The following is a 16,046-nucleotide window of genomic DNA, read 5'->3' as shown; positions in this document are numbered from 1 at the left end:
TTCCTCTCACTGCCGTGGGATGGACCGGGGCAGTCCCGGGCCTTCCTTGTCCCTTCTGGGTCAGTTAGGGTCTTTCAGTCAGTGGTACTAGTGTGATCAGTCCAGCCGAACGTTCAATCTCTGAAAGAATTTCAAGTGTGAGCCTTCTCGCTGCCTAGTCTGAGGGTTTGGTAGGCAGGGCTGGGGCAGGGGGAGCCTGATGGTGAGCTTGGCTGCCTCTCCCTGAGGTCCTGCCTCACCAGAGCCATGGTTCCTGGCCTTTCCAGGTCAAAGCAGCAGCAGCAAGAAGAGGTGAGGTTGGGGGAAGTCTTCCTGGTGTTGCTGGGAGCTGGCACCCAGGCTGGTGGCCTTGGTGTTTTCCCAGCTTCTGAGGACCGCATGCCTGGGGTGTCTGTCTGTCTCAGTGGCTGACATGGGTCACCATGTCTCTCTAGTCACCTCCTTGTGCTTCCTTCTGTAACACAAGGGTCAGACAGCTGCATGCCTACAGGCATCCTCCCGGGAGGAGCTGAGATACCCTCGGCCAGTGTTTGGACACTGTGGCCCCACCTGCTCCATAGGAAACGTACGTCTTTGACGGGCCTGGTTGACAACATGGTGCTTCTCACTTGCAGCCCAAACACCTTTGGAGTTCTTGAATGTAGAGACACCCGCCCCACGGGCCTCTGGGGCCATCATGAAACTCCTCTCACTGGGCGCCAGCAGTGGGGGGGGGGGGGGCCCAGCCCTCTCCTGGCACATGTGGCGGGACCGACAGTGCCACCCTCCAAGGACGTCCTCCTTCCAGCCTCGAACATCTCTCACCTCTGACATCCTCTCTGAAGCCTTGCCAAGGTCATCTGGGGCCAACAGTTGGCACATGTTGTCGTGGGGCCTTGGCCCAAATTCACACTGAAAGTTTCACATTAACAGCGAGCTCTAATGCAGGGAGCAAAACAGCGGCTGTGCCCCTCGCCTCCCAGGATCTACAGTCCAGTGGGCAGGCCTGCTGCCAAGCACACAGACTCTTCCACTTCCAGAAGATACAATGCCGAGTAACTGTAGCCATCAGGCAGACGACATGCGAAATGTGAGATGAAATATCTGAAACCTTTAAACATGCATCGCTCAGTCAGCAGGACATCAAGGAATACTCAAAGGGACTAAAACCTAAGTGCAGCTGAGAATCCAAAGAGAAACTTTTAAAAACCATTTTTAAAGGATGTACCTCCTTTAAAACGCAGAAGGAAGGCAAGGTTTGGGCTGCAAGGAGGGACAGAGAGGGTGTCAATCAGAGCAAACACTGATGTGTGAAAGAGTAAGACTGGCATCGGAAAGGGCAGAAACGAGGGAGATACAGCCCTGGCCATGCCAGCGTACAAATCTGGAGAGGGAGATTTGAGGTGAAGATTTCAGCATTTCTTGTATTCATTAAATGTGGAGGTTGAGTAACTAATTCATAATAAAATTTTCAGGCTAATCATCAAGACAACAGAAAGGTTTATCTTTCAAAATAATGGAGAGAAAAAAGTAGAATGAGAAAATGTAATTAATCAAAAGAAAAACACGGGAAAGAAGGAAAAAGAAATGTGGAAGAGCGTAACAAACAGAAAGCATAAAATTCCAAATGTGTCATTAGTTACAGTCAGTGTAAGTGGACTAAATAGGCCAACTAAGAGATAAGGATTAGAGATAGGAAATAGAGGAAAACAACAGAATGGGAAAGACTAGAGGTCTCTTCAAGAAAATCAGAGATACCAAGGGAACATTTCATGCAAAGATGGGCTCGATAAAGGACAGAAATGGTATGGATCTAATAGAAGCAGAAGATATTAAGAAGAGGTTGCAAGAATACACAGAAAAACTGTACAAAAAAAATCTTCATGACCCAGATAATCACGATGGTGTGATCACTCACCTAGAGCCAGACATCCTGGAATGTGAAGTCAAGTGGGCCTTAGAAAGCATCACTATGAACAAAGCTAGTGGAGGTGATGGGATTCCAGTGGAGCTATTTCAAATCCTGAAAGATGATGCTGTGAAAGTGCTGCACTCAATATGCCAGCAAATTTGGAAAACTCAGCAGTGGCCACAGGACTGGAAAAGGTCAGTTTTCATTCCAATCCCAAAGAAAGGCAATGCCAAAGAATGCTCAAACTACCGCACAATTGCACTCATCTCACATGCTAGTAAAGTAATGCTCAAAATTCTCCAAGCCAGGCTTCAGCAACATGTGAACCATGAACTTCCTGATGTTCAAGCTGGATTTAGAAAAGGCAGAGGAACCAGAGATCAAATTGCCAACATCTGCTGGATCATCAAAAGAGCAAGAGAGTTCCAGAAAAACATCTATTTCTGCTTTATTGACTATGCCAAAGCCTTTGACTGTGTGGATCACAATAAACTGTGGAAAATTCTGAAAGAGATGGGAATACCAGACCACCTAACCTGCCTCTTCAGAAATCTGTATGCAGGTCAGGAAGCAACAGTTAGAACTGGACATGGAACAACAGACTGGTTCCAAATAGGAAAAGGAGTGCATCAAGGCTGTATATTGTCACCCTGCTTATTTAGCTTATATGCAGAGTACATCATGAGAAACGCTGGACTGGAAGAAACACGAGCTGGAATCAAGATTGCCGGGAGAAATATCAATAACCTCAGATATGCAGATGACATCACCCTTATGGCAGAAAGTGAAGAGAAACTAAAGAGCCTCTTGATGAAAGTGAAAGAGGAGAGTTAAAACGTTGGCTTAAAGCTCAACATTCAGAAAACGAAGATCATGGCATCCGGTCCCATCACTTCATGGGAAATAAATGGGGAAACATTGGAAACAGTGTCAGACTTTATTTTTTGGGGTTCCAAAATCACTGCAGATGGTGATTGCAGCCATGAAATTAAAAGATGCTTACTCCTTGGAAGAAAAGTTATGAGCAACCTAGATAGCATATTCAAAAGCAGAGGCATTACTTTTCCAACAAAGGTCCATCTAGTCAAGGCTATGGTTTTTCCTGTGGTCATGTATGGATGTGAGAGTTGGACTGTGAAGAAAGCTGAATGCCGAGGAATTGATGCGTTTGAACTCTGGTGTTGGAGAAGACTCTTGAGAGTCCCTTGGACTGCAAGGAGATCCAGCCAGTCCATTCTGAAGATCAGCCCTGGGATTTCTTCGGAAGGAATGATGCTAAAGCTGAAGCTCCAGTACTTTGGCCACCTCATGCAAAGAGTTGACTCATTGGAAAAGACTCTGATGCTGGGAGGGATTGGGGGCAGGAGGAGAAGGGGATGACCGAGGATGAGATGGCTGGATGGCATCACGGACTCGATGGACATGAGTCTGAGTGAACTCCAGGAGTTGGTGATGGACAGGGAGGCCTGGCATGCTGTGATTCATGGGGTCGCAAAGAGTCGGACACGACTGAGCGACTGGACTGAACTGAACTGAGGAAATAAGGGTTGTTAGAGTGAATATCTCTGTTTACAAAAGGCACAGAAAGGTTGAAAGTAAAAGGATGGGAAAAGACACGTTGGAAAAACACTAACTGAAATACATTTGGTAAAGCTATATTAATGTCAAAAAATTGATTTCAGGGTGAAAAATATTACTGGAAATCATGAGAGCCTATCATTTAAAAGTCATTAAGATTTTATTTTATCAAGCAGAGAGAACAATTTTAAATTTGTGTGCTTTTAATAACATCACCTCAAAAGTATGAAACCAATATTGACAGAACTATAAGGAAAAATACATGAATTCATCATCAGAGAGAAAGATTTTAGATAGTTCTCTCGGTACTTGATAGATCAGAGAAATAAAAATCAGTAACAGTTAAAGAAGATTTGAGCAGTGCACAAAAGGGTTAATCATAGACAGACATAACACTGTACTCTGAAACTTACACTCACGTCTTTTCAAGCCCACTTGTAACTTGTAAATATTCTGAAAATACGCGTGCGTGCTCAGTCGCTCAGTCGTGTCCAGCTCTTTGCCACTGTATGGACTGCAGCCCACCAGGCTCCTCTGTCCATGGGATTCTCCAGGCAAGAATCCTGGGGTGGGTCGCCATGCCCTCCTCCAGGGGATCTTCCCGACCAGGGATAGAACCCGTGTCTCCTGCACTGCAGGCGATTCTTTACCCACTGAGCCACAGGGGAAGCCCGTATTGAAAATATATTGGTCAATAAAGCAAGTCACAGTAAATTTCAAAAGACAAAATCATGAAGAATGCATGGTGAGCCCTCGAGCCAGTTAAGCTGGAAATCTGCAGAAAAGATGGCTTGAAAGCCTTTCGTTTGGAAATAAACACATTTGTAATAACACGGATCAAAGCAGGAAACACAGCAGAGCTGAGGGATGTGTGCAGGTCAGAGTGTGTGTGTGCTCCGTTGTGCTGGACTCTTGGTGACCTCGTGGGCTGCACACCACCAGGCTCCTCTGTCCATCAACCTGTGTGGCTGCAGCTAATGCAATTCTCAGAAATAAACCAACTTGAGGGTCTAATGTGAAAGAAGAAGGGCTGAAATTAACAAGCTGAGCATTCAGTGTTGCTAAAAAGTGAAATAAATAAAAAACAGTCATAGGAAATAATAAAGCATAGGGTACTTGTGAAATAGAAAGGTAACATGTAATAGAATTCCTTTAAAATGATAAAACAGTAAAGATCTGGTAAGATTGATCAAGGAAAAATAGCAAATAGTATTAGGAAGTAAAAGGAACATTGTATAGCATATTATATATAAAGCATGATGATATATGCTACAGATATTTGAAAGATGGCTTGAAATTATTAGGAACAAGTTTATGCTAGTAGATTTGAAAAGATAGTAAATGCTTAGAAATATAGCTTATTAAAATTGACTCAAGAAAAAATAAAACACCCAAATAGTCATATGGCTATTTGAATGAGTGGTTAAAATCTTCCCACAGAGAAAAATCTAGGCCTAGACAGTTTTTTTTTTTTTTTTGGCCTAGACAGTTTTAAAGCAATTTCTACTACATGTCAAAGGAAAAATAAGTCCACCCTATACTGAGCCCATGGTACAGAATTGTAATGGAGGTTCTGATGTGAGCTCACATTATGCACACAGACACACACACACACACACACAAGTGTGCCTGCGCAAGTGTGCCCGTCTATGTGTGTTCGAGCTCTGCCTGCTGAAGGGGCCACTCCAGTACAGGGGACACAGCTGGCCTTCAGACCTCAGTTTCCAGACAGAGTTCACCACTGAAAGGGACTCATGCCTTCTGGCCTCTGCCCAGAGTGGGAGCAGAGAAAGGACAGAGAAAGGATGAGCCTAGATCGTCCATGCTGGACAGCAGTGCTGTGTTCAGAGCACGAGGGGACATACCCCCGGGACCCAGGCCTCCTGAGGGGACATACCCCCAGACCCAGGCTTTCTGAGGGGCACCCGGGCCTCCTGAGGGGGCTCCCCCAGGACGCGGGCCTCCTGAGGGGCTCCCCAGGACCCAGGCCTCCTGAAGGGTCTCCTCTGGCCACATCGGGACAGTCTCAGCATTAAGATGAACGAGGGTGGTGACAGATGATAATCCAGCAAATGAGATGGGATTCTCTAAATCCGCATGGATATAAGTAAATGAACAACGAAACAGACACCATGGTTCCTGACCAAACTGCCAGGAGAGAGAGCTCTAGGCGGGTGACTTTTGAGTGGAGGTGAATTATAAGATGCCCAGTTGGTAACCGCTGTAGGAATGATTCAGGCTGGAAATGTCAGTGGATGCTAAAATTGGTGAAAGTGAGAAATGGAACGTTTGAGTCTTGAAAAACAAAGTATTAATTAACTACAAAGAGGGAAGCCCTACAGTGGGGAACGCCAGCACACACTGTCCCCGTGACCAAACATGGCCTCACCAGTCCCGGAAGAAACTGACCCCGTGAGCCAGGCCGCAGAGGGTGTGAACACACTTCTTAGTTTCGTGATGTTCCCGCTGCACATGCTGAGGACTCAGCAACAAACGGGACCTCAGGGCAGCCTGCAGAGCAGCTTGTCCCATCTTGAGTCGAGAAGGACCAGGGGCATCTGGATGGAGAGTAGCCCATGCCTGGCTGAGAGGATGCTCTGGGCAGTCGGTGAAGTCCCGGGGTGGAGGGGGTGTCTCTGGGCAGAGGACACTGGGTGTCGTTCTTACCACATTTCTGCAAGCTTGATATTGTCTCAAAACACAAACAAAAAGAAGGAATAGAGAAAACTGTGGACCTGGGAGATTGCTGAGGGTATGAGTCAAGGGGAGAAGCTGGAGGAGGAGCAGCGGAGAGGGTGGGGCGGGGGCGGCAGGAGCTGGTGCTCCTAGAGCTCGCCTCGAATTTTTAGGGGAAGGAACCAGTCCTTTTGCAAGGGAAGAGTGTGCTCTGAGCAGCAGAGTTTCTTGCAGCCACGTTACCACCAGCGGTTCCACAGGCTGAGCCACGGGCCCCTGAGGGGACAAGTGCTGGGAGGGAGTGGAGGGGGCTTCTGGGGGCATCTGGCCCAGCTCACCTGCAGCCGCTTCATGACCAGGTGCTGGGGTCTCCCTTCTCCAAGCGTTTGCTCAGAGCCGCCTCTGGAGGCCTCCTCCAGCCACACTGGGACCTTCCGTGCTGGGCTGTGTCCCCAGATGGGGGTGGAGACTGACCCAGCCATGGAAGGCCCCAAGCACCTGGGCAGAGACCTCCCCACACCCCCTGCCCAATCAGCCCTGCCTGTGGGTGGTGAGTCGGGCAGGACTCTGGTGGAAATGACCCCTGGAGTCACTGGTGGTGACCGATGGGCTCCAGGTGGGGCGACGTGCAAGTTCTGTACTTGGAGGCTTCTTTGTAGCTTCACTCACAAACTCATCCTGTGCACATGCATCAGGCACTGTGACGGCCGGGCTGGCCGCTCCTCCAGACCCAGCCTGTCCTTGGCTGGAGCTGCCCCGAGGACACTCTGCCCCTTCCAGCCCCTTTGACCTGGAGCCCCTGGCTTGGTGTCATGGCAGATGAGCAGGCGCTGGAGGCGCAGCAGCAGGGAGGGTGGGGCGGGGGCGGCAGGAGCTGGTGCTCCCAGCGCCCGCCTCGAGCCCGCAGGGGAAGGGGCCAGTCCTCTCTGTCTGCCTGTGAGCTGCAGCAGTGGCGCCTGCCTTGCGTCCTGCGGGCTCTTTGACTGTGGGGAGGGCTCTCTCGTGGTGGCGATTGGCCCTGGCCTGCGACGGCTTGTGGTGGGGCTTGGGTCCCCAGCCAGAGAGAGGCCGAGTCGCGTCAGACCAGTGGTCAGTGACCGGGCCTCTGGCCCTCAGCTTTGCGGAAAAGGGTCCCCACGAAGACGGAAGGCAGTGAAGCAGGTGAAGAGCACGGTGCACGTGGACAGACGCAGGGGCGGGCTCAGAGAGCGTCTCTCGCTGCGCCCTCGTGGCAGTCTGAATTACTTTTATGGGGCATGTCTTCTGGGTTTCCTTTGGCCAATCATTTTGATTTCCCTGGTTTCCAGTCCACATTTGATGTATCTCAGGATCCTCCCATGTGTTTGCATGCGTCCCTTAGCCAAGATGGATTTTACAAGGGATATGGGTAGAGAACATCCCTTGACATAGCTCCCCCTTTGACCCCCAAGGAGCCTTTACATGCGTATGTGGTTGGGGAGGTCTCCTGACTTCTGGAATGAGGTGTGTGTGGTCTGGGCAGGGCCCAGCCTCCTGTCTTAGCTGTCCTGCCGCCCTCATTTCGGAGCTCCGGTCCACAGGGAATGACTGCAATTGCTTTACCCCGCGGGGCGGCATCTCCTCCTGCCTCAGTGGTGGGGGGGTTTGTTTGCCCCCCAGCTTGTGGGGTCTTGGTTCCCCCACCCTCATCCCCCACATTGAACGGTGGGCTCTTAAGCCCTCGACCGTGAGGCAAGTCCCCCGTCCTGCTTATCTTGACAGCATGCAGTTACTCATGGAATAAGTACCTGACTTTATAGCACTGTCTCTTTTCTTTTTGGTTTTGTCTGCTTTTCCGAAACGTTTCTTGAGCCCTGGGCTTCAGACTGTTGAAACTTGGTGAGAAGCCCGAATGGTTGACCTCTTCTACCACGAAGAGCGTGTGGAACGAAAACGCATGTGAATAGAACCCCCTTTTCTTTTTCTTCCAAGAGCTCCTTTTGGTTGTCTTTTTTCCTTTTTCTCTTTAAATTCATGGATTTAGTTTAACTGGAGGATAATTACTTTACAATATTGTGATGTTTTTGCCACGTGCTAAGTCACACAGTCGTGTCTGACTCTTTGTGACCTAGGGACTGTAGCCCACCAGGCTCCTCTGTCCATGGGATTTTCCAGGCAAGAATACTGGAGTGGCCCTCCTCCACAGGGTCTTCCCAACCCAGGGAGCAAGCCCGTATCTCCGGCATCTCCTGCATTGCAGGCAGGTTCTTTACCGACTGGGCCCCTGGGAAGCCGTACATCACTATGAATCAGTCAGAAGCACACATGTGTCCCCTCCATCCTGAGCCACCCCCCACCCCTCCAGGTTGTCCCGGAGCACTGGCTTTGGGTGCCCTGCTTCAAGCATCAAACTCAAACCGGTCACCTACTTTACATATGGTAATACACATGTTTCAGTGCTATTCTCTCGAATATCCCCCTCTCCTGCTTCCACTGAGTCCAAAAGTCTGTTCTCTATGTTTCGGTCTCCTTTGCTGCCCTGCACGTAGAATCACTGGTACCATCTTTCTAGCTTCCACGTACATGCATCAATATCTGGTATTTGTCTCTCCCTTTCTGCTCACTTCACTCTGTTTAATAGGCTCTAGGTCTGTCCACCTCATCAGAACTGTCTCAAATGCATTCCTTTTTATAGCGGAGTAATACTCCATTGTGTGTGTGAACGGCAGCTTCCTCATCCATTCATCTGCTGATGGACATCTAGGCAGCTTCCATGTCCTGGCTGTTGTAAACAGTGCTGCGATGAACACTGGGGTACACATGTCTCTTTCAATCCTGGTTTCCTCGGGGTATCTGACCAGTAGTGGGGCTGCTGAATCGTATGGTAGTTTTATTCCCAGTTTTTTTAAGACTCTCCATACTGTTCTCTATGGTGACTGTATCAGTTTGCGTTCCCACCAACAGTGTAGGATGGTTCCCTTTTCTCCTGCATTTATTATTTGTAAACTTTTTGAGGATGGCCGTTCTGACTGGTGTGAGGTGAAACCTCATCGCAATTTTGATTTGCGTGTCTCTAACAATGAGCGACGCTAAGCGTCTTCTCATGCTTATTAGCCGTCTGTATGTCTTCTTTGGAGAAGTGTCTGTTTATGGCTTCTGCCCATTTTTTGATTGGGTTGTCCATTTTTCTGGCATTGAGCTGCATGAGCTGCTTGTACATTTTGGAGATTAATCCTCTGTCAGTTGCTTCATTTGCTGTTCTTCTGAGGGCTGTCTTTTCACCTTGCTTATAGTTTCCTTTGCTGTGCAAAAGCTATATTTGAGGAGATAACAGTCGAGGAGATAATAGTTGAAAACTTCCCTAAAATGCTTGCGTCTTGCACTGCAGCATGGGGATTAAGGAGAAAGCACAGTCCCTCTGCAGGACTTGCAACCCTGGGCTCCTGCCCGCTGGACCCCAGAAAGCCAGTGAAGAGGGGTGGGCTGGGCACCTGTGGACGTGGGGGCTCTGCTTTCCTGGTGCCATCGGAGCCAGATTGAGCTGTGAAACCTCTGGGGCTTCCCTGGTCATTGTAGAAAACAGGGACACTCTTTCTGTGTAAAACCCACAAGCTGATGCGGTCTGCGTCCTGGGGTGGACTCTTGTTTTCCAAACATGAGCATGTCTATTCACAGGCACGATGTTTCTTCTCACCTAACTGAGCTTGGGGCTCTGAATGCAGTTTGCATCCCTCCTCCGCACCTGCCTAACTGTGGGGCTCGAAAGGACACGCACCCACGCCCCGATCCCCTCCCTCGGGGCTAAGATGAGAGCTGGTCCAGCCCCGGCCACGTATGCCCACGTGCTTCCGGTCACCTTTCCTGGGCTGGGCGGGCAGACTCTGGCACGACAGCACATAGCCCTGCGAGCACGTCTGTTCTCGGCAGCGTAGGTGCAGGAAACCGCTGCCCCTCTGTGGGCCCCTCTGCTATCGAGTCGCAGGATGGCACTTGCTGCCAGCCTGTGTGATTCACGGTCATCCTCCAACGGCAAGACAAGGAGTTTATCTTTTATTTCTTGAAAAGCGAGGCGTGGGCGAGAGTTTGAATGTCTGAAAACTGAGGTGCTCCATGAATTTGATGCCAGAGTTGCGGAGGGGTCTGCAGGCATGCTGGGGTGGGAGCTCGGGTCAGAGTGGGGCCCCGCATTCTCCATCTGCCCCCCAGGCCTGGCCACTGGTTCCCCCGGCAGGTGCACTGCACTGCCTGGGACCCACACGTGCCCTTGGACTCGTGGGGCCTCTGGACCCCTGAGCGGTGTCCCCAGGATCACCCAGAGGGGCTGGTGGTGGGGGCAGGGGCGAACGAAGCCAGTTAACCTCCCAATCTCTCAGGAAGGCTGGTTCTCCGGGTCCTGGGCCCCTGTCTCAAGGAGGGCATGCGGTCCCTGCAGGAAGTTGCAGGGTGCCCACCGGAGGGTCAAGTTTGCCTGCTTCCTGGGCCTGGTCTCAGCTGCTGACAGGGAACGGCCAAGAGCTGCCACCACGGACGTGGCTGCTGTCACTCCTGTCTCAGCTCTCCTGCTGTGACAGACACTCAGACATCACCATTCAGTCCTGCAGGCCGGAGTTCCGAGGTCAGGGCACCCCGTGGCTGGGGTCTGGTGAGGACTGAATTCTGAACTGTCCTCACCCGGGAAGGGGTGAGGTGCCCCCAGGGTCTGTTAGAGGACACTCATCCTGCTTGTGGGGCTCCTCTCATGGCCCAGAGCCCCTCCCAACACCATGACCTCAGGGGACAGGAATGTGGGCACACAGGCGTCCATGTGGAGGCCTGTGCCGAGTTGGTGGCAGCAAGACACGGAACTTCAGGGTGCCGCTGCCCAGGCCCCTCTCGAAGCCCCTCAAGCGAGTGGCATGCTGGACCCCCAGCAGCCCACCCGCACCTCAGGGGGCGCCGAGGTCCCCGGACAGCTGCTCTGAGCCTGTGTTCCTCCGCCGAGCAGGCCCTGAAGTGCATCTGGGCTGGAAGCGTGCAGGAGTGGGGGGCAGGCCTGCTCCTTGGGGTCCCAGGGGCTCCAAGCTCTCTGCCTCCCTCCACGCTGACCTCCCTCCGCAGCATGGAGAGAGCTGGGCTGCGCTGTGGTCACAGCAGCTGCCTCCAGAGGGACACATGGCTGAGCGTGAACGCGGCCCTGGGCGCACGGGCGGGGGTGGTGAGCTACTGGACCAGGGCTGGAGGGTCGGAGCCAGGCTGTGTGTGCGGTGACCTGACCACTCCAGGAGCTGCCGCTCATCAGAGCTGAGGCCCGGCCCAGCTTCCTGGGGTACCCCGGCTCCTCTCTCGTCACCCTGGTGGTGGAACTCCTGCACCTCGAGCCCAGACAGTCCCCTCCACCCCACATTCCCTGTGTCCATAATCTGGACTCACCTGCCCTGTCCCTGGGGAGCTGTCTGGGAGCAAGGTGGCTTCTGGGCATCATGCACTTCCAGAGGCAGAAACGGGGCATCTCTGGGTTTTTCCTCCACCAGAGACACTTGGCAACTCTCAGTGGCCAGACCCGAGCACAGGACCCTGAGCAGCGACAGGTGGGGCTGGGTCCTTGTGGCACGTGGCTCGGCCCAGAGTGGCAGCTGCCCTGAGTCTCTTCTGTGTGAAGGACAGGGAAGGAGCTGAGGTATGGCAGGGCTGAGCCCCCAAGGGCAGTGGCCTCTCCAGCCTCCCCCCTAGGCTGGGTGCAGCCCAGCCCACACAGGGACGCCCACCGTCTGCAGACAATCACACACATCCTCTTTTCTCCAGGCAAGGCGCTCAGGGATGTGCTTGGACATTTGGTCGTGGCCAGCTCTTTGCGACCCTTTGGCTACAGGCTGCTAGGCTCCATGGGGGTTTTCGGCAAAAATACTGGAGTGGGTTGCCATTTCCTCCAGGGATCTTCCCCAGCCAGAGACCAACCCCGTCTCCTGTGCCCCCTGCATTGCAGGCGGATTGTGCACCACTGAGCTGTTAGGGAAGCCTCTCAGGGATACAGGGAGGCAGTGGAGTGAGGGAAGCTGGTTCCGGTTGGTTCTGCGGACCACTGGTGGACGGGTCAGACAGGGCAGTGAGAATCTGCTGTGGCCAGAGCTCTGGGGCCTGTGGAGGGGAGGGAACCCAGGGCCTCCAGCTGAGTCCCGGGGTGCGGGCAGTCTCAGGGCTCAGGCTGAGCTGTGCCAGCCTCAGGGAGTCCGTGCGTTCCTGGGATGGGGCAGCCCTGACTGGCCTCCTCTCCTGCCTGCAGGCCCTCAGCTGTGTCTGCGGACGGTGCAGAAGGCGATCCCAGGCTCTGCCCTGGGCCAGGATGGCTTCTGTGGGGCTGGGGGTCTTGGCGGCCCCTCCCACCACCCCTCGGAGAGCAGGCTGCCCTCTTTGGAGACAATGCAGGGCCGGCTGGGGGGGACAGCGGCTCAGCGGGGGCACGAGGCCCTTAGACGCGCTGGCTCGCATTTCTGGCTGGACCCCAGGGGGTTCCTAGAACCCTGGGCCGTGGGGCACCCCCGCCAAGACCTTCCTTGCGGAGCCCAGAGGCCACAGCAGCTCCTCTCCAACTTCCACAAACTTCCCCCTGGACCCCCACCCCACATACACCTGCTCTCTGCTAGCTCTTCTCCCGGGCATGTTACCAGGGGCAACCAGGAGCAGGAGACAGGGGAGCATGGTGGTGGGCTCACCCTTTGTCTAAGAGGAGGCCTGGCGGGGAGGGCGCCAGCAGTGGGGCTGAGGGCTGTCTGCAGAGACCCTGCCTGCAGCCCTGGCCTCCCCTGTGGGCCCCACTCAGACGGAGCTGGGCTCAGTCCCAGGTCATCGTGGGTGAGACCCTCCCCCCACTGCCCACCATGGCAGGGAGGGAGAGAGGCCGGCCCTGGAGAGAGATGCTGAGATGAAAGAGCAGACCCAGATGCTGGCCGCAGGGCCACGGGGAGTGCGGGCTGTTCCTCCCCCCGCTGCACCCCTGGGGGTGCTCCCCACCCCCCACCCTGGGGGTGCTCCCCACTCTCTCTCTGTCCCTGCTGCCCCCCTGCTGTGCCATCCCCCCCATTAAGAGGACTGGCACCCCCAGCCCTCCAGGCCCTGGCTCTGACCCCCACCCACACCAGAGTTTGCTGCCCTGGCAACTTCCGGCCCCCCGACCTGGGGGGCTGTGCCTCAGAGGGGTTTTTGGAAGGCCGCGCCCCCCCCGCCCCCGCCCTGGCGGGGCCTCCAGGACAGCCTCGGAATCGCTTTTGGCTTCTTCCAGTCTCGCCGCAGGCCTGGGGGTGGGGCGCGCGGGCGGCCCTGCTCGCACGCGAGGCCCTGGCTGCGGGCCAGGCGGCTGTCACTGCGGCGCTGACGCCCCATCGCGTGACAGCGGCCCGCGGAGGCCCTGCCGGGCGTGCCCCGCGGAATGTGGCTGCGGAGGCGGGAAGCGGGGGTGCCCGCTGGGGGCGCACGCGATGCTGCCGTGCTGTCGGGGGGCAGGAGCGGGGGAAGTAGGAAGGGGACCCCACTTCTGCCTCCAGAAGCGACCTCTGCTCCCTGCGGCCGCCTGTGTCGGCTCTGGCCCCTGCAAGCCTGTGTTCTGGAGTTGGGGGGCTTAGGGTCCCAGCAGGGGTCAGCGACTCCCCCGTTTGGTGATGTCACCGCCAGGGGATGTCCCAGCCTCCAGCTGCGGGCAGCAGCACCCCAACTCGGGGCTGCAGGGCTGAGAAGCAGAAGAGCCCGGAAGCCGACTCCAAACCTCCCCTTCCCCTTGGGGAGGGGCGGGGGACACCCCCACAGTGCGCTTTGCGGTTGGTCAGTTGGGAGGCCTTGCTGGTCTGGGTCCTGGAGAGGAGGGCCCTGCTGGGTGGGGGAGTGGGGTCCTGCCTCCCCCACCCACGCCCCCCGCTCCTGGCCTCAGACCACCTGGGAGATGTGGCCTCTGGGTGGGCTGTCGGGTTGGACCCTCTGGGAAGCCCGCAGAAGGGGTGGGAGTGGGCCTGGGCCCCAGCCTGCTCCCTCCTGGGTCTTTCTCAGCCTCAGAGCCGGGCTGTGTGGTCCTCAGTCAGAGGCGGGGGGCGCCTGGGCCCCAGGAGGTTTCTGTGGACCCCAGCACGGCTCCGGTCTCACGAAGCCTCTGCTCAGGGAGGGCTGGCTCCAGGAGTCTTGGGCACTCACCTTTCAGCTTTCTGAGCAGAGAGGCACACACAAGGGATCAAGTGTTAGCGCCTCTGGCTTCTGAGCTCAGAGCCTTTTTGGTGCCTTGAAAACCAGCAACCAAGAGGGGGGCTCGGCTGCTGGAGGGAGAGAGAACCTTCCCTTTCGTGGGGCAGGGAGGCTGGCCGTCTGTGTCTCTGCCCGGGGCCCAGGTGCACTGTCCTGTTTCCCAGAACTCAGCACCTTCTGCTGAGGAAACGGGTTCGTATCTCGTTCCATTTACTGTGGGAGAGGGAGGAGATGGAGCACAGCTTCCGAGGAGGAGGGATGGAGAGGCCAGGGCAGGGCCACCGAGGGGACCGCGTGGGTGGGGCTGAGGGCCTCCAGGGGAGCCCTTTCTCCCTGTGGACACCCTCAGTCTGGACCAGGGGCGTGGAAGAGGGGTCAGCTTGGCGGCTGCCTGTGTGTCCCTGTGTGTGTGTGTCTGCGTGTGTCTGTGTGTGTCTGTGTCCCTCTGTGTGTCTATGTGTGTCTCTCTGTGTATGTGCGTGACGTCTGTGTGTGTCCTTGTGTGTGTGTCTGTCTGTGTGTCCCCTTGCGTGTGTGCGTGACTGTATATGTCTCTGCGTGTCTGTTTCTGTATGTGTCTGTCTGTGTGTCTGTGTGTGTCTCACTGTGCCTGTATGTGTCTGTTTCTGTATGTGTGTCTCTGCATGTGTGTCTGTCTGTGTGTGTCTCTGTGTGTCTGTGTGTTTGTATATCTGTGTATGTGTCTGTGTGTCTCTGCATGTGTGTCTGTCTGTGTGTGTGTGTCTCTGTATGTGCATGTGTCTATGTGTTTGTCTGTGTGTGTGTCTGTGTGTGTCTCTGTGTGTCTGTCTGTATATCTGTGTCTGTGTCTGTTTCTGTGTGTGTCTGTGTGTGTCTGTGTGTCTGTGTGTGTCTCTGCATGTGTGTGTGTCTGTGTGTCTGTTTCTGTGTGTCTCTGTGTGTATGTGCCTGCGTCTATGTGTTTGTATGTCTGTGTGTGTGTCTCTGTGTGTGTGTCTGTGTGTGTGTGTCTGTTTCTGTGTGTGTGTCTATGTGTTTGTATGTCTGTGTATGTGTCTGTGTGTCTCTGTCTGTGTGTGTCTCTGTGTCTGTTTCTTTATGTGTCTGTGTGTGTGTGAATGTATGTGTGAGGGGTCTCTGTTTGCAGTGGTCCCCATCCAACCTGGAGGGCACACTGGGGGCCTGGGACCCTGCATTTCTGACCAGCTCCTGGGGGAGCCCATGGCCCCTGGAGGGAGAGTCCAGCACGATTTCTGGTTTGGGAAGAAATGTTGGGGAGCTCTGCGGTGTGCTTGTATTTTACCCCAACACTGGATGAGGCAGTGATGGCCTGCAGGGCCCTTGGTGGCACTAACACCCCCCAAATCAGGGGAAATGGAAGCGCAGCCCTGGAGGCCTCCATGGAGGCGTCAGCGCCAGGCCGGCTCCTGGCCGGGACCCTCATAATTCCAGGAGCTGATGACGGAGCGTGGAGTTCAGGGCTAGGATGTGGACGTCTGTCTGTCTGAGCGCGTCACCTCAAGTGCAGATGAGGCCAGAGTGGGGGTAGGGGCGGCAGGGGGCTCTGGCAGGGGTGGGGGTCCACGGGGCACTGGCCGCTCCAGTCTGGGTCAGGCCGGGGCTCTGGGACGGAGGGACGGGAGGGGGTGTGCGGGGCTCCTGGCTACTGGTTCCCTCGAACAGTGGTGTCCAGCTTGGGGACCTGCCCAGGCTTGGGTCTTAAGAGGGGAGCTTTGGGACCCCTGAAGGGCTGCTGAAG

The 16,046-nt window shown here is 54.7% G+C and overlaps 1 protein-coding gene across 1 annotated transcript in view; it reads left to right on the top strand.

Moving 5' to 3' along the window:
• The window catches only part of AHRR (aryl-hydrocarbon receptor repressor), an 83,239-nt gene that overhangs the window by 23,090 nt on the left and 44,103 nt on the right, over nt 1-16,046 (top strand). The window lies entirely within an intron of this gene.

This window comes from Capra hircus, chromosome 20 (genome assembly GCF_001704415.2).
Source record: "Capra hircus breed San Clemente chromosome 20, ASM170441v1, whole genome shotgun sequence".
In the NCBI taxonomy this organism is placed as follows: Eukaryota; Metazoa; Chordata; class Mammalia; order Artiodactyla; family Bovidae; genus Capra; species Capra hircus.
The sequence above is the reverse complement of the archived record's forward strand: the minus strand, read 5'-3'. Positions and strand labels throughout refer to the sequence as shown.